This window comes from Meleagris gallopavo, chromosome 6, assembly GCF_905368555.1.
Source record: "Meleagris gallopavo chromosome 6, MGAL_WU_HG_1.1, whole genome shotgun sequence".
NCBI classification, from domain to species: Eukaryota; Metazoa; Chordata; class Aves; order Galliformes; family Phasianidae; genus Meleagris; species Meleagris gallopavo.
Window position 1 is genome coordinate 31,289,820 of NC_139409.1, and position 18,016 is coordinate 31,307,835.

Sequence of the window (18,016 nt, forward strand, 5' to 3'; positions counted from 1 at the left end):
ATGTGGCCAAGAAGGATTCTTCTCTCTAATCTTTTGATAGAAGACAAAGCCCTAACATGGATGACAGCGGGGTCAGGCAGACAAGTAGACTGCCCAGTCAAATTTGCATGACCACAGCAAATGTTTTGAAGTATCAGTGTACTAGTTTTAAAATAATAATAATTAAAGAGGGGGAAAAAAAGAAAAAAAAAGACCTACAAAGCGGAAGAACTTGAATTGGGTATTAAATATAAGCCTAAAAATAACAGGGACTAGAGAGCCGTGGCAGCTAAAGCACATCTTGTTATTCAGAAAAAACAGAAGTGGATGTATGGGTGGTGCATATCTACACAACTTAAAACTGTGATAGACTAAAATAGATACATTATATAAAACTGAGACATTACAAAGAAAGAATACACTCTGTTTTGGTCCAGAAAGGCACTTCAAAGAAAAACCATCCTGTATGGAATGCTGCAGGTCTGAAATGGATCCCAAAAATCCAGCTTTGATACAGATTTCATTATAATCACAGGGAACTGTGCATTACAAGAGATTTACTTCTCCAACAAGAGAATAATAAGCAAAAGGAATTAGCTATAGAAGTCAGGAGTGCTGAAGAATCCGGAAATCCAAACCAGAACTGCTGAGCTGCTGCAGAAATCAGTCTTGAAATCCCTCATGGTATGCAGTGTGCAGTAGACAATTCTAAGATGAAAGAGCCTGAATAGGTAGGCCTCTCCAAGCCTTCCTAAAATGGCAGAGAAGGAACTGATTAAAGATAAGTTGCACATCATACGTTAAAGCGCAGGAATAAAGTTAAAACTTCCCTCCAAAAACTGATTTATATATAAATTTAAAGTGAATCTCTTCACCAAAACATCAAAATTTCAACTTTACTCAAGAATCTTTTTTGTGAAGGTGTAAGAGGAAGGAAGGGGGTTAAGGATATTTACAGAATATTAATTTCAAAAAGTTGCAGATCAAAGAAATAATACTTTTTGGAATCTATGTTTAAGCAACTGAGCACGTGTAGCATTTGACTTGAGATTTGTTGGTATTTTCTTACTGATTCAAGGACAGATTTTCAAAGATGAGAATACTTTGCGTGCTCCCATATTCCGAATCACAGCAATTCCCAGAGTTCTGGAAGGCTGATACACACAAACAGGCATTTTTAAACCTCTGCGCAGGGATCAGAACATGTGCCTTCAACTCCCCAAAAGAGGGCAATCAGGATGAAAATTATAACTTGATTATGACTTATGTGAACCTTTTCATTTAATTTTTAAAATTTAAGCTGTTAAATGAATATATAGTATTTTCCTCTTTACTGCATAAGGCTCACATTACAGACACTGTCAGATGAAACTGACTTACATGTGTAAGTTTTACTTTTGGGAACTCACCCATATCCTTTCATCTACTTCTTAACAAGTAGTCCAGTGAACTTCTCTCCACAAAGACATGACTGTTATTCAGCAAATTTCCTTAGGATCACTTCATGCTATCAAATGCATGATAAGAGATCAAAGTTTTTTGGTTTTTTTTACAAAAGAAAAAAGACTCCTGTGCTTCAGCTTTTGAGCCTTTACAATCTAACTTGTAAATCCAGTGCAAATCTAACATAAACAGCAAACCATTACAACTCAGACAGCATGGACATGAGATGTGCTAGAGTTTCCCTTCCACCAGACCTTTTTTTTTTTCTTTTTTCTTTTTTTTTTTTAATAAATATTTATTTATTCCAATCTACCCAGGCTACAACTTGTGAATTCTGCTTGCATTTTTCCTACTTCCACAAAACTTTTTCACACACAAGTGTTTCAAAGGTATTCGTTCAGTGGTTATAAAAAGTTTTATAAGATGACTTTGCTTTGCTCAGAGATGCCCATCAAGAAGGGTCAAGAAGGAACCACAGGGAAGTTAAAAACAACAACAACAACAAACCGAAACAAACAGTTTGGTCAACTGGAATAAGAAGCTATATGTATTCATATAAAAAATCTGGATTCCCAGCCTTCATCTCTAGTTTCCTTAGATGGTTTCATTTACACCTCCTCTGTCCCAGTGTAACAGCTGACTGAGTGGCAATGCACTTCAGGACTGTTGGCAATGAAGTTAAGTATGAAATTCCCTCATTAATTCAAGTTCTGCAAGATGCAAATGCTGGAATCTGGGAGACAAGCTGTCCTGAGAGAGGTGTTACATCTTCCTAACATCCAACAGACATTTTATTTTCCAGAAGATAAAATTCACGTAACAGCAAATGAAGGTGATCCTTAGGTAGTAGAGCTCTGCACACTAAAATTCTGTTTAATAGTTTCATTTGAAAACAGCACACAACTCTTGCTCTGCACTGCATATAGGATATTTCTATGTTTAATATGACCAGAGTACATGGTTAAGTAAATAATGGAAGCTCATTTGGCAATAAAAATGTGATAATTCAATACAAACTGTCACTATGTCTGAATTACCAAGACTGATACATCATCCAGAGTCAGAAAGTTGTTTATGTTTTCGAGTACTGACCCATGCCACAAAGACAAAGTTTTGCTAGGTCTTTATAGCTCACAACAGCCACCATCACAGAAGCTCCACAAGTATCTCCTGAAGTGAGAGCACTCAGGCATTTGACAGCTTAATACAGTCACTGTATCACTGCCACTTACAAAGGAATTGAGAAAGTCATATGCTTTAAAGTAAGAAGAGGGACAAAGATACAGCCAGGAATAAATGGAAGAAGATCTTCCCTGTCCAGCTTATCATAATAATCAGCTAGGTCTAAAAGGAGATTGCAGAAGCTTGCCTGATAAAAACAATGACCTCGCATGCATTCAGAAACGATCAGTGGTGTCCCATTACTTGAAATTTGATCTTTTGAAATGTAAGATTATCACCAGTAAGGGATCCTCACTACACCAGCAATTCCACATATATGACGTAGCAGAAGAAAGTGACCTTGGATGCTTAAGTGCTCCTGCAATAAGAGAGGAAAAAAAAATATTTTACTAGTCACTCTTATCAAACATTCTATTTTGTGAAAGTCTACCAATAATTTTTTTTTCCAAGGAAAAAATTTCATTTGCCTGAGTAACATCCTGGAAATGGCTCAGCTGTGAATTTGCAAAAAGTGTTGATCCTGTTGAATTTCAAAGGATAAAATACAATAGATTATAATATGTGGGAAAAAAAGAAGCGTGTGGAAAAAAGCCTGTGATTCTGCTGTTCTGTGGAAAATTCTAACATCTTATTTTTGAATCTGGCACGATTTTCCATATTTATTCAGTAAATTGAATGGGAAAAATAAGTTGTGCTCGTCAGTTCTTAGTTTGTTTCAACTACACAGCTAATAGGCCATATAGTTGGACATCAGCTAAAAGGCAAGGACTTTATTTATTCATAGCAGCAGTTCTCTACTTCATTAAGTTCCCTTTTCTCAGCTATCTGTAACTCTCTAAGCGCTAGAAGACATTCAGTGAGCCTTCATTTTATAAGATCCATAAGGTTAATGTGATACTAAATGCTTCTAGTTTTATTGCCTTATAGACAAGATAAGTGGAATAAATTCAGAGGTTGTACCTTTCCTCTTAAAATACAAAACAAAACAAACCAACAGTAAAAACTCACATCACAGGAAAGAATGAATGAATGAACGGGTTTCATACTTCCTGAATGTCAGCAGCTGTGGCAATGATGTAAGAATTTTTACCCAGCCAGCAAGAAATCTATAATGTAAGCTAAGCCCAAACTGGTACTTTTGACTTACTGGTTTTGGAGTTGCTAAGCTGTCTATCAGGATTCACACACAGCAGTCATTCAGTATAAATTATTAGCATCATTCAGTTAAAAACGACAAGAAGCAATTGTAATATTTTGTCCCACTTTTTTACTCAGCATGCAAATATTGTGTTTATTTTGCATTTCACTTCCCCAGTTGGGTGCCCTCTCAACCTGGCAGTGGTACCAACACCACAGCCACCAACAGGTAAGCAAATGAAGATTCGTGATCAGTCTTAATCCCCCAACATTTTATTCAATAAACAGTATGTGTTGATGCTCCAAAGGGTACACCTACCAAATTCACTTCCCAAAAGCTGGTAACTTTCTTGCCAGGACATGACAAAGTCCTGTAGACCAGCACCAAAAGTTCTCCTCCTCCAACTGTTGGGACTTAAAAAAGAAATAGCTCTTCTTCCCCGAAATGGCTAGACTTCAGTAACAGAAGTAGATTTAGTCTAGATTCTTCCCTCTCCCATATACAATTTCTTGTTGTTTCTCATTTCCCATGTATCAGTTTGTGCCCATCCTCTCTTGTCCTCTTCTACATCTTAACAAGTGATAAAACCACTAACAGAATGCTATCTTTTAAAGAAACTACAGATAACTGTTCTGAGTTATTCCACAAACCCAGTTAACCCTGTCTAATTGCAAGCAAAATCCATTTCTGAGAAGTTTCCAGGACATCACAACACCAGCACAGACCACAGTGGTTTATTAATCACTCTTGCTTGTTAGCAAAAGCATTAAGGAGAAATCTTACTGTATAGTCTTGGGGGAAAAAAATAAATGCAATAGGGCATTCTTTTGTGCCATTCTCACTTATTTAAAAAGCAAAGACCTACAATTTGCTGGATACAAACTGTGTGATACATGCTACCTTGCTCTTTGAACATCTGCTACCCAAATGATTGCACATATCACTGAGCAGCAGACAGATACATCCCATTAGGAGAGGGAAAAAGAAAAGAAAAAAAAAAAAGTTTCTAAATTGTAGAAAGGAATCTCTCAGCAAGTATCAACCTGCATGCCTTTGACAAGCAGCAAGGTATTCAGGGAGGGAACCTGAGAAAGGCACCACAAACTCCAAGCAGAGTCATCTCACCACGTGAGCAAAGGCTTTCTGTAACCCACATCCTTTGAGGTGAACTGCATCAGCTCCCCAGTAGGCGAATGGTAATGACCAGGAGGTGCCTGGGGATCCCCACTGCTACTGATAATTTACATAAAGTGCGCAAGCAGTGCCACAGACAATTAAGAGTCACTTCCTTTTTCTTTTAATTAAAATATTTGGAAAGTGACAACTTCAAAATGAAACTTCCCTTCTACCCTGCCACTACATTATAAGTTCACAGTTCATGCTATCAGTGTTGTGTCTGGGGGATCTCAGCACTCCTATTTATCACACATGGGAGATACAGAAACTGTTCACTTTGACAGCAGACAGTATTTTATAGGACTATTAAACAAGCTTCTTTGGTTGCAGCCAGAGCAGCTTCAGACACCAATATGTGCAAGACGTGCTCTGCATCTCGTTTAGTGGAGATGTTGCCGCTTTTCTGTTAGTAGCAGAAGCCTTGTGACAATAAAGCTTATCAGGACTGGTTTTAAAGCCATCTCTTGCAATTACAGACAAGACAGCAAAAGCTCTCTTAGAATCGCATGTTTCGTGTAGGGCTACAAAGAAACTCTTTCCATTCTTTCTCAAGGCTTTTCTGGACACACTACAAAATAATCGCACTGAAATGAATGGAGACAAAGCCTTCAATATTGTCTCCCCCAGTATTCTCCTGGAGAAGCTGGCAGCCTATGGTTTGGACAGATACACTTTTTGCTGGGTAAAGCGCTGGCTGGATGGCCAGGCCCAGAGAGTGGTGGGGAACAGAGTTAAAACCAGCTGGTGATCAGTCATGAGTGGTGTTCCCCAGAGGTTGATACTGGGGCCTGTCATGTTCGATATTTTATTGACAACTTGGATGAGGGCATTGAGTGTGCCCTCAGTGAGTTTGCAGATGACAACAAGTTGGAAGGAAGCATCCATCTGCCAGAGGGTAATAAGGCCCTTCAGATGGATCTGGACAAGCTAATCGCTGGGCTGAGGCCAACTGGATGAAGTTCAACAAGTCCAAGTGCTGGGTCCTGCTCTTCAGCCACAACAACACCAGCCAATGCTACAGACTTGGGGGAGAGTGGCTGGAAGACTGTGGAGAGGAAATGGACCGGGGGTATTGGTCAACAGCTGAACATGAGCCAGCAGTGTGCCCAGGTGGCCAAGAAGGCCAATGGCATCCTGTCTGTTGTCAGAAGGAGCAGGGAAATGATTATCCCTCTGTACTCAGCCCTGTTGAGGCTGCACCTTGAGTATTGTGTTCAGTTCTGGGTCCTTCACTACAAGAAAGACATCAAGGCCCTAGAGCATGTCCAGAGAAAGGCAATAAAGCCGGTGAAGGGCCTGGAGCAGCTGAGGGAGATGGGAGTATTTAGTCTGTAAGAGGCTCAGGGGAGACCTTACCACCCTTCTGAAGGGAGGCTGTGGTGAGGTGGGGGTTGGCCTCTTCTCCTATGTAACTAGTGATAGGACAAGAGGGAATGGTCTCAAGTTGCACCGGGGGAAGTTGAGGTTGGATGTTAGGAAAAATCCAGAAAGAGTGTCAAATGCTGGAACAGGCTGCCAGGAACAGGATAGTGGAATCGCCAAACTTGGAGGTGTTCAAGAATCATTTAGATGTTGTACTGAGGGACATGGTTTAGTGGGAAATATTGGTGATAGGTGGATGGTTGGACTAGGTGATCTTGTAGGTCTTTTTAATCTTGCTGATTCCACAGTTCTATTCCATGGATTCTATGATTTCAACAACAAAAAAATAGTATGAGTAAACGGTTGTTAAGATAGAACAAAGTTGTACCAGAGAGCAGTATCCTTCTCTGCTCATTTAAAAACTTGAAGGGCAAGACAACCTTCTGTAACAAGCAGAATTAAGAATGACACAGACAGACTTGTGCGCTGAGAAGGATAAAGTCTCCCACACACACCGCTCTGCTGGGGACTGACAAGCCAGTCTGAATTTGTCGCTTCTGTGGTTTCAGCTACTGCCCAGGCAGAAAGAAGCAAATGCTTAGGGCAATTGTGTAAACCCACACAGTTGTTCTTTATTGGAACTGTTAAGACTGGAAGTTTCATTCAGTTTCACCAACAATACATGAAAAATGGAACAAACAACAAACAGAAGAATAATGCATACACACTGAGTAGGAAAAACCTTCAGAACGTAGGGGAATAAAAATGACAGTGTCAGAGAAAGGTGATCTCAAAGTGAACGAGTGATGACGATCATAAATCACAGAAACACAGAACGGCCTGGGTTGAAAAGGACCACAATGCTCATCTAGTTTCAGCCCACCTGCTATGTGCAGGGTCGCCAACCACCAGACCAGGCTGCCCAGAGCCACATCCAGCCTGGCCTTGAATGCCTCCAGGGATGGGGCATCCACAACCTCCTTGGGCAGCCTGTTCCAATGCGTTCCACTCTCTGTGTAAAAATAGATAAGAGATGACACCTGGTGAAAAGAGTCATAGAGGTACTACCCTAAGTAGTGATAACAGAAATGGCACAAATTAAGTGTGGAAAGAGTAAGACTGCCTTCAGCCAGGGAACCGCTTCAGACTTCAATTCTAAAACCATTAATGAGAGGATACACCACCTGGACAGAAAGCCCAATGCTTCACATTCTTCTACTGGCAGCAAAGTCACTAAAGAAACTCAGCAATAAAGTGCAACACAGAACGTTACCATAAACAAAGAATAGATCTAAAATTAATATGGGTGCAAACAAGGATTATTAGTTTCCCAGCTTCATTATTGTGGATTATTATTGTCTTTCTTCTAGGAGCCACAGTTAAATACAAGCACTGCTTGACATTCATTGTGCAATGTACTAACATTTTTGCTGATTTTTTTGGGAGGACAGAGGGGTTGAATTTAACCAACATGCAGGCAGAGTTTGAAGATAGCATAAAATGCTATTGTGAAGTGATAAATCAAAAGATTACCAATTCATGCACTGAATTAGAAGAAAGAAGAAAGGTAAATTTGTTTGTGCATATATTAACACAAGTACCAAATAAAACATTCAGAGGGAAAAAAAATCATTGAAATGGCAATATTTATATTTGCCAATCTAAATATGATTCAACCAACAAAACCCCCACAACTGAAAGATCAAGGAGTAAATGTCCAGGTCAGGTGCTCATATCTTAACAGCCGGACATGGAAAGGAGAAATCTCAAGCCAAAAATCCATGCACACCTCTTGGTCAGACAAGGGACACAGAGCTTGGCTAATATTCTATATAGTGACTGCAAAGGACGAATTGTTCAAATTCAATTTAAGCCGTTATAAAACTGCAGAGCAACGCCAGAGGCATGTGAGGAAGCACATATGCTGCCTTCCTCCCGTAATTTACTAAGATGCTATTAGGCCGTCACTGTATCAGGCTTTCTTGCAATCAGACATGCGATTAGTACACTCAGAGATCACTCTGAGCTCCTAGCCATTTCTGAACGCTCCTAGTGTACTGAATGCACTGGTTCAACTCAAGGCCCAGAGGTCAGCGAAAGTCAGTCCTCACTCATTTCCTCTCTTCTGTTGCACATAACAAGGATTCCTATCAAGCCACATTTATTGGTATTTATCTTCCTCAGGAAAAAAAGCACCTCAAGAACTATATGAAGGACAGCCTTCAGCCGAAGACAGAATTCTCAGCAAGCGCACATCGTAAAAATTGCTCAGAGCCTTCCACATCAGAAGTCTATTTGTTTTTACTTCTGTGGTTAGCACCATGGAACACCCAGACACTGAAACAGAATTAAGCACTGTTATGCTCACTGCTAGATATTAACACGTGACTCGTACCCTAAGGAGGTTGCATTGAGTCAGCAGAGCTCTGCGCACCAGGCAGGCAGGGCCGTGTGGGCTGAGCTGTACTGCACTGACCGACCTCAGCCAGCACTGTGCTTTTACTGACAATGTTTGCCACAACTGCCATTACATCTGTAACGATACAAAAGTTATCTGAGTGGAGGGCTGTTTGTTAGCAGTCATCTCAGTTCAGACACTTCAAGTGAGAAAGAAGCTGAGTTCTTTATTTTCTTCCTTCTCTCTGAGGCTGCCCTTAACTTTTGTTTTGTCTCAGTTCATGTGAAACAATATGCTGTGGGCTTCACACTGACAGAGCTCCAAAACTAGCACTAAAAATACTGCATTAATTCATGTCATTACTTCATCTGAAACAATCTGGTGTTTCTGCACACATGATAAGCGCTACATGAAAGCCACAAGCAGCAGGAAGAGGACTCTGCAGAAGGAGCAACCTAAGGCAGACAGACAGGAGAATGAGTTATGGACACTGGTTCTGTCAGACCCTCAGCAGTGTGTTTCTTGACTGTTTTGTTTCCTGTCTTACTTACATTGTCATATTACCATCAGCACCCACGTCTCTTAACCCTGACAGCAGGCAGTGCAAATTACTCTAAGGCAATTAAAATACATTTGTCAGTGTCAATTTCTATGTCAGCAGAATACAGACAAGTACCCACAACATTACATACACAACGCCTCCTCATCCTTCAGATAGATAAGGAACTAGAGCAATAATGCAATAATTCCAGGCACAGTATTGGAAGATTCACATACTGGTACCACAAGTGGCAGCTGCATTCAACTAAAAGCAATGCCTGTCCCCACTTTGTAAATTCAGTGGCAGAGGATAGGCACCAAAACCTCACATCTCAAAGAGCTGAGAACAAATCAAAGTTAATCCTAAAGTACATCAGCTGCAAAAGGAGGGAAACCTTCCTGTTGGAAATAGAGTTCCTATATGAATTGCTTAGAGTACTCTTTGTAGCAACTGAAAATTCATTCTTACAAATAGAAACCATAAGATCCAAGACTGCCATAATAATGTCACATTTCACCTAGAGAGCATGCAACAAAATTTATAGTACACAATAAGCAAAGGAAAGCCTATTAGATATACATGCATAGGTGTTCTAATTAGACCCAATTCTTTAAGATGATATACACGCTTTCAAAAGTAAGTGAGCTGGCTGCACACGCACTGTTGCAACAAGCTAACTCCATTAGAGCTCAGCATCACTTCCTGCCCTCAGTGACCGTGCAGCAGTGTCAGCCTGACCACAGCTGCTAAGCAGCACCTCAGAGCACAGTGTGTACCTACACCTGCACAGAGAGCATCACCCTACCCTACAGTTCCCCTCCCAGCTTCCAGACCTGGGTCCTGTACAAAGCAAACAGGACAGTCATAGCCTAATGCAGTGTGTGGCTGGACATCAGAGCAAGGAGAAAGGTGATATGGGATTGGGAACTCTACTGGTTAGTCACTGCTAGGAATAATAATAATTATTGTAATAATAAAGTGAAGCTCGTGGAATTGAAGCTGCGGTTACCTACGGCTTCATGCAAAATGCCAAGCATGTGAACCAGACTTAGAAAAGGAGAAAGAGGCATCTGGAACTCTGTGAGTGTTCTCAATGAGAGCCGAGGGGTGAAGCCACAACAACCTGTGTCCCTTCTTGGGTCTGTTACCAGCATTAGAGCTCAGGAAAATCACGGGGCATAGAAATCATCCCACAAGGAAGGAGTGCACTAGTTAAGTGCCCTCTTTCCAGCCATTCCACATCTCCTAATAAAAATAAACCAGCAAGTGTACTGGGGAATAATTCCAAACGGCTTCAAGTAACGGAGTATTTAAAGCTCAAACAGCTTAATTCGCCCTCAAATGGACATTTCATCAACTCAGCGCCATCCTGAAGCGCCTGGATTTAATTAACCTATTTTCTTGAGACGTGGGCAGGAAAGAAAATAAATAAATAAGTAAGTAACAGCGACAGCCCTTCTTCCTCGTGCCGAGCAGCGGACACAGCGGGGCAGAGCCGACAACACGGGCGGACCGCCGGCGGCAGCGGGACGGGCGCGGGGCCGCGTGCTGGGAGCGGCGCTCGCTTCTGCACCTCATCCGGAGTCAGCCCTACCTCACGGCTAACGCGCACGGAGCGCGCCAGGAGCGAAACACACAACGAGAACCCACCGGAGCGGGGAACAGATTTTTGTTTAAGCGGCACGTCGCCCCGAAAAGCACAGCTGGAGACGTCGGAGGACCGCGGGGTTATCCGCGGTGCGCGGCTCCCGCTGCCCTCCGGACGGTGCCCGACTCCTCAGCCCACGCAGCCCCGCCGCCGAGTCCTTCTGCCCGCCCGCGCCTCCCGCCCTGCCCCGTCTCCCGGCGCCTACCTGAGCCCCACACCTACCGGTCCCAGGGAAGAAGGGAGGACAGAAGGAGTCGGCAAGAGCGGCAACCACGAGCGCAAAGCACGACTCTAACTGCACCGGGAAGAGCAGGAGCGCGCAGAGCAGCACCGCAGCTCGGCACACCGGCTCGGCTCCGCGGGGACGAACCCGAGCGGGGCCGGGGGCGGGACCGCCGCTGTGGATTGACAGCCGCCTCGGCCAACGGGAAGATCACATTCGCCTTCCTCCTCCTGCCCGCGAGGGGCGTTATTACCGCCCGGCCGTTGAGGGCGAGGGTGTTTCCATGACGTCACGGGCAGCGCCTCGCGGCCAGGTGGGGCGGACTGCGCTAAGGGGATGCGGGGACGGGGAGCGGGATCGCTGTGCTAAGTCGGGGCTGAGCCCCGCGGCCGGGCGGGGCAGGGCATACCGCGCGCCCCGGGGGCGAGGGACGGAGCTAATCCAACTGCGGCTTTAGGGCGGGCTCCGCGTCGAGGGATTGGCGGCGGCCTCAGCCGTCCTTCGCCCGCGGTGCGCTGAGGAGAAGAAGCGCGGGGCGGGGAGAGCCGCCCCGGGGTGGACTTCACTCACACGCACTGCCGTCCTACCGTGAGCCCTGCTCTGAGAAACCCCGCTCGGAAAGAAACATCTCCGATGAGCAATTAGCTCTGCGCCGCTAGGAGCGGACATGCACGGCATTTGGCGTTCCTGTGTTCAGTGCAGCGAAAGGCATGGGCTCAGCGTAGCTGTGGGATGTATTACCTGCAGTTACACCGGGAAGGAATTTAATTTTTCTACAGATTTGCTTCTTGCGCTTTTGTTCCGTTCTCCTATTGGACAGAAACGTGAAGCTGTATTGGATTGGTGTCTTTTCCCGGGCTAAAGGAAAGTTTAACAATGAATTAGTAGGCATCCCTTTGGTAATCAGACCGTTCTTCTTTCTGTTAGAGAAATCAAAGTGCAGAGAAATAGTGTCAGTGTTTCAATATGGCAAAATACAAGATGGTTGCATGCATCAGGGTAAATGTATAGGCAGGAAGCCTCTGCCTGGATATAGATCGGTGTTTTTCCCTTTCAATAGATCCATCAACACAAAGCCATCCGGTCTATAATAGTTTTCTTTTAAAAAGTGGTTAGGGTGTTCCCCAGCCCTGTGCACTTAACCTTCCATTTATCCTTGCGCTTTGGTTTTTCTGTTCTGATTGATACAGCTTCAATCTTTCCAGAGCTTTTAAGAAGAGGAACTCCATTCTCCACAATCCAGCAGTTATTATTATTTTTTTTTAATTCAGTTTCCCTTTGATCTAATGTAATGCATAATTAAATTGCGTGGTCTGAATTAAAACTCCACCATTACGTGTGTCCTTTTAACTTGCTCTTTCCTGTGGTTTCGTAATGTCAGTTTCACAGTAGTGTTTCCAGTGAGCGCAACAAAAATAATTGTCTTTGCTTTCCACTTGTTTTTTTTAATTATTAGGTGAAAATAATTACTATATCTCTATTGAACTCAATGACATGCAATGATTTTTCATGTTCAGGTAATCATAGTCTCGTGTTGGTGAACAAGAACCCATACCATGTATATGGACCAGAGAGAGGCTTGTAAGAGACAAATTACATCCTAGAATTTGAGTTGAACAACTGAGACAAGTTTTTTTTGAAGACCTTCTAGATTTACAGTAGAGGAATGTTTATCATTGTCGTTGTGGCTGAGATGTGAGCAGCAGTAGAATTGTGTGCATAGTCATTGGATTAACTCTTTCTTTTCTTACAACTTAGCACATACATCTTCAGTCCTAGACAGGAGCTATCTGTCTTGCAATTTAGCGATATCTTTCCTTGTCTGCCAAAATAAATCTGTCCTTCTGTCCTTGGTGGCTTTCCTTTTCCACCAGCCCTCTCCATCATGTCATTTTTGTTCTTAATCCTGTATTTTTTTTTTTCCTTTCCCTCAAAGACACTCAAGAACCTTCTCTCCCTCTGACAATTTTTTTGGCAAACGCCACTGTTGTCCTGTTTCATATCCAGGCTGGTATTATGCAAGCTTCTGGCACTAGCTTTCATATGTCTTGCTTGAATTTCTAAACACTTATCTATCATCTCCCTAATCTGCCTAGCGCTCTTTTAACATATCTGTAGTCTCTGGGCCCTCTTTCCTGGTTCTTGTATTTCCCAGCCAAAATTCTCCTGATTAAGCTGCCTTTGGAGTGCTTTTGAATACCTCTGCGGTGCAAAGTTTTCCTCTCGAGTGCCTGATGCTGCAGTACCCATGTGAAAGTATCTCACCTCTGTTGCACAATTCATGAATTGTTGCAAATACTTGTAGAGATTTCAATTCTGCCTTTCATTTGTCTCATGGCAAGAGCTCAGGGAAAACAGACTCTTGTCCCACCAACTTTTTCTTTCACAAGAGGCTCAACTGGCTCCAGTTTACTCATTCAGAGCAGGAAGGTTACAGACTTTTTATGGTGGTAAAGCAGATGTGTGGCCAGAAGTTAGTCGAAAAAGAAAGGAGAAAAACCAAAAAGGAATGAATGTCCACCAGCCTGGCACACAAGGAATTATCTCAGGATACTGTACCACAGTGAAGAAAGTAAGCAGCTGTTCCTTCTACCATACCAAAACTGCTCTTCAAGAGAGTTCCTGTGCCAAATTGTCAGAAGATATCTGCTCTGACCCCAAAGTTACAAAGCAAGGGTAGGGTGAAACAGGCAGCACAGATTTGCTCTGGCTGCAGTGACCGTGCATGGGGTGTGCCTGCTGAGTAATGTGACCCATTGTAGCTATACAGCTTTTTTCCACAGCACTGCTAATCTACTGCTGGAAGGCATCAAAATGCATCAAATAAGTAAAGAATTTTTTGTTTGTATAAACAAGTCAAAAATGCGGACTTTGGAGAACCCTGCCTTTGCGTGTGTTTGTGTAGCTGCTGCCTCAGTAAGCATCCACGGATTTGGAAATAGTTGAATTCCAAACAGTAACATTCATCACTAGTACTAAAATGTAAATTTGCTGCTGTAGATTTGTCTGTTCCATCCAGCTTCAGGGAAAATGAGAGGACCCAGCTGTGAGTCTAGCTCCCAGGCTTATTGCAGTTGAAGGCCAGCTTGTGAATGTCAGCTGGTTACCATGTGATGAATGAGTGAATCTAACGCCCAAACCACTGGAGAAGCAGGGAGTTAAGAAATCACTGAGCTTCCACTTCAGACAGACAAGGACATGTAACTTTGATACTGACTTGGAAATAATTAAAGAAAACTCCAAGTTTTCAAGACAAAATGATTCTGATATTTTAAAAATTGTAGTGTTTTCCTTTAAGAATAGAAACTAAACAAATTTGCCATTTAAGATTCTGGATTTGACAGTCCGGTACTGGTTTAATACATGCCCGACACTGTTTTATAATATTTATCTTCCTCCCCCTGATTGGTGACTATTACTCATTATTCCAAGTATTCTTGGATTTTAGTATTTATCTAAAATGCAATCGGATGGAAAAAATGTTGTATTTTTTCCATATTATTTAAGGCAGAAAATACCAAAGTACATGAAAGTTTTCTATTTTCAGCAAGTGTATTTGCAGAGACGTGATACAGATCTCTGCAGAATCTAGCATTCAGATGCCATTCAGTTGAAAAAGAAGTCCATACAGCTATTGAAAAACAATCTCAGTGCAAGGTGGGCTATCATGTCCTTCCTACTGATGCAAGCTTATTTACTCAGGTTGCTAGCAAGTAGGAGAGACAGAAACCTCCTGTGGGGCAGAAGGGATTAGCAGAGAGATCCCAACGCTCATTGTCCTTTTCCCTTTATAAGTTTTATGCTGTTGCAGAGGGAAGACTTGATGTACTTGTCATTGCAGCCAGAGTTTTACTTACTTCACTGGGCTCTGGGTGAGGCCCAGGCACTCCTTGTATTATTCTTTCTCTTTAGCTATTGCACACAGTATTGCACACTTCAAGGCCAGAGGCTGGACTGTCCTCTTTGTTATTCTCCTGTTGAGAATAGGATCCACATTCTCTTACTAATTTGGTTCCATTTGCTTTTTCCTTTTAATACATAAAACAGGGAAGAAAAAAAAGTCACAACTTCAAGGCCCAGTTATTGCCAATATTGAGTTCTTTCATTCTTTCAGGACCATGAAGGGCACTGAATATATCTGGAAGGCTGTAGGACAGATGCCTATGTATTTCATTTAGAAGGGATAATAAATGATGTTGTTCAAACCTTGTAAAATGTACCTAACCAGGTATGTTTCCTGCCAGCATGGGTGACGTTTTCCATTGTGTAAACTCCTTGAAGATGGTAATGCTTCATTTGAGTGCACATGATATTGGGAAAGGTTCCATTATGGCAGTAACAAGCACAGTCCTGAAAACATGTACAAGTCCAGTTACAGACATTAAGCTTGTTAGCAAATAGTTATTCCTGACAGATGGATTGAAGGAGCAGAGAGACAACGCTCCTCACAGACACTCTGAAGTCAGACTTCTGGCCTCCAGCCAAAGAGCTGCTCCAGAGCCTTTTCCCTCCCATGATCAGGCAGTCTCCCAGTTGTCAGAACAGGCACTGGTTCAGCCTGCTTGTGCCTATTGATAGTTTGCATGCCTGCACCTCAGTAAATGGTTAATGTGCCTATTTAATGTGGTAGCTCTACGATATATGTAGGTAGGAATTTCACTCGAGGAGAGTTGAAAGCATGCCTGTTGCTGGTTTGGGAATTGACTGCATTTTGCATCAGGCATTTTCCAAACAGAAAAGCTATTCATTCTAGCTGCCAGGTTTCAGTGGGGAAAAGCTAAGCAGATTCAGTTCTGCTGATGTACACAATAGCAATACCTTCTTTTTCTGTATCACAGCCATTAGTGTCAGGGTCTGAGTTTTAAAACAATTCAGGTGTGTGCAAATATGGCTTATTTCCCATTTTCCCCGCTGGCAGCAGACCTTATTTGACAGAAAAATACATCTTCACAGACACTGTACACCAGACTCAACACAAAAGCCAGTAAGTTCACACAGGTTTTTTTGTTATGTTTCATCTTGTATTGTCTTGTGCTGAAGGCTAGTGAAAGTTCCAGGCAGAAGCGATGTCCAGGAAACAAAATCTTCACCTTTAGCTTTATAGTTCCAGGCAGCTGCCTCAGACCAGATGCAGAGCTGTTGAAATCAAGGAAAAAAATCATCTGACTGAGTCAGATGCCTCACCTAATGGCTCAAAATGTTGAGTAGCAGGAATTTCCATTGGATCTCAAGGCGTTCATAAGAATGCAAGCAGAAGCTGGGAGGGCAACACCTGCCCCTACTATTTGTCCCAGTGATAAATGAGGCAAGAGAGGCTTCCTAGTCCAATGCTTGATGCATCATTTCATACATGCTGTTGTTTCTAAAGGTTTGCTGCTAAGGAATGAGTTTCTGTGAATAAAGAAGTTTTGACAACAATAAAGCAATGAAAGCTTTCGTTTGAACTGAGAGGTGATTGCTGCAAAGGAGAATGAAAGTACTTTTGACATTATTGTCAATCTGACACGAATGACCGACGAAGTAAAATAGAGGAAAAACAAACCTCCCACACAATGTGCCGTGGGCAAGCACAAATATAGAGGTCACTAGGAAAAGGCAGGGAAGGAAATTTACCTGCCAGCAACCCAGGTACAGCCGGTTCATCACTGCCACCTCAGTCCAGCCAGTTGCTGATCATACAGTAGCCGCTTTGCACTAATTCAGTTAACAGTATCCTCAACTATGACAGAGATACGCGGCTGCCTTCCCACTTTCTTGCCTCCAAAGAGATCTGGGAAAGGGAATAGAACTATTTATGCACATTCATTCTCACACTAGTTAGTGTAATGGAATGGGAACTCAGAGTTCTGTCTTGGCTGTTAGAAGTTATACAGACTCCTGGAGACATGTTTGAAGAAGATGAGTTAAATCATGTTACCTAATGGGGAACAGGTGATATAAGAATGCGAGAACTAAAATAAGAAGTAGGTGAATTCAGGAAAACCTATCCCACTGAATGAAAAGCTCACAGTGAATTAAATGGGCTGTTTATCTAATCTCAAAGAGCTGGGGTAATCTGTTATGGCAAACATTTCCTTTGCAAGGAGAAAATGAAAAGAATAATATTTACTCTTCAAAGTGGATCTCATACAGGTTATGGAGTTATAGTTCAGTGTTGGGCTAAAGTATTAAAGGCACACTTCTTAGGCATTTGGGGGACTGCTATAGGCTGGAATCAACAGTTATAGTGATAGGGGAAGGAAAGCAAGCAAGCATATAGACCTCCCATGAACTGGTTTTGGTAAGCCAAAATGAAGTCACTTCCTAGTGGTAGGAAAAGTGTTTATTTTCTAAGGCATAAACATATTGCAGTATTAAAATAATGGGAGGATGTGGGGGTGCAATTAATTTAAAGCCTTGAAGCGCTGTCAGTAAAATCTTTTTCAGAGAGGCTGCAAAGGAACTTGAGAATCAGAGGTGAAAGGTAAAGTTCTGTCATGAATTAAAAACTAGCCAAGAGAGCCTACAAAGAGACAGAATAAATTACAAGTTCTTAAAATGGAAAAAGGTTAATAGCAGGATGCTCCAAGGACCCCAGCTGGAGCCAACGTTTGGTGTATTATTCAGAGTCTGGGAGGATGAATCGTCTGCTAGTAAAATTTGCTTGTGATACGCATTGTTTGGGTTTGGAACAGTTTGAGAATTATGATGGATACCAGATGGATCTAATAAAGCTACTATAAATGTTTGGAAGCAATATAACTGTAAAGGAAATGCCAACAGAGAAAGTTTAAGATATGGCTTTTTGGAAGAAAAATAGGCTGCAGCACATGTATGCAGTGGGCTCTGAGTGAATTTCCTTGGTAAGTTCCAAGGAAAGCTGTAAGGAACAGGCAGCAAGGTTATACCAAAAACACCTGTAAAATTGCCAGTGTGATTGCTGTCAT

At 42.4% G+C, this 18,016-nt stretch overlaps 1 protein-coding gene across 8 annotated transcripts in view; it reads right to left on the reverse strand.

The window, feature by feature from the left end:
* Window positions 1-11,236, reverse strand: part of OSBPL3 (oxysterol binding protein like 3) — an 88,989-nt gene extending 77,753 nt beyond the window's left edge. For 7 of the 8 annotated variants that reach the window (XM_010712786.4, XM_010712779.4, XM_010712785.4 and 4 more), the window contains exon 1: window positions 11,090-11,236. The gene's annotated coding sequence lies outside the window, so the exon portion shown is untranslated. Of the gene's footprint in view, window positions 1-11,072 lie in introns of all 8 variants that reach the window. The other variant, XM_010712780.4, reaches the window with a different exon arrangement.
* Window positions 11,237-18,016: the final 6,780 nt, after the last annotated feature.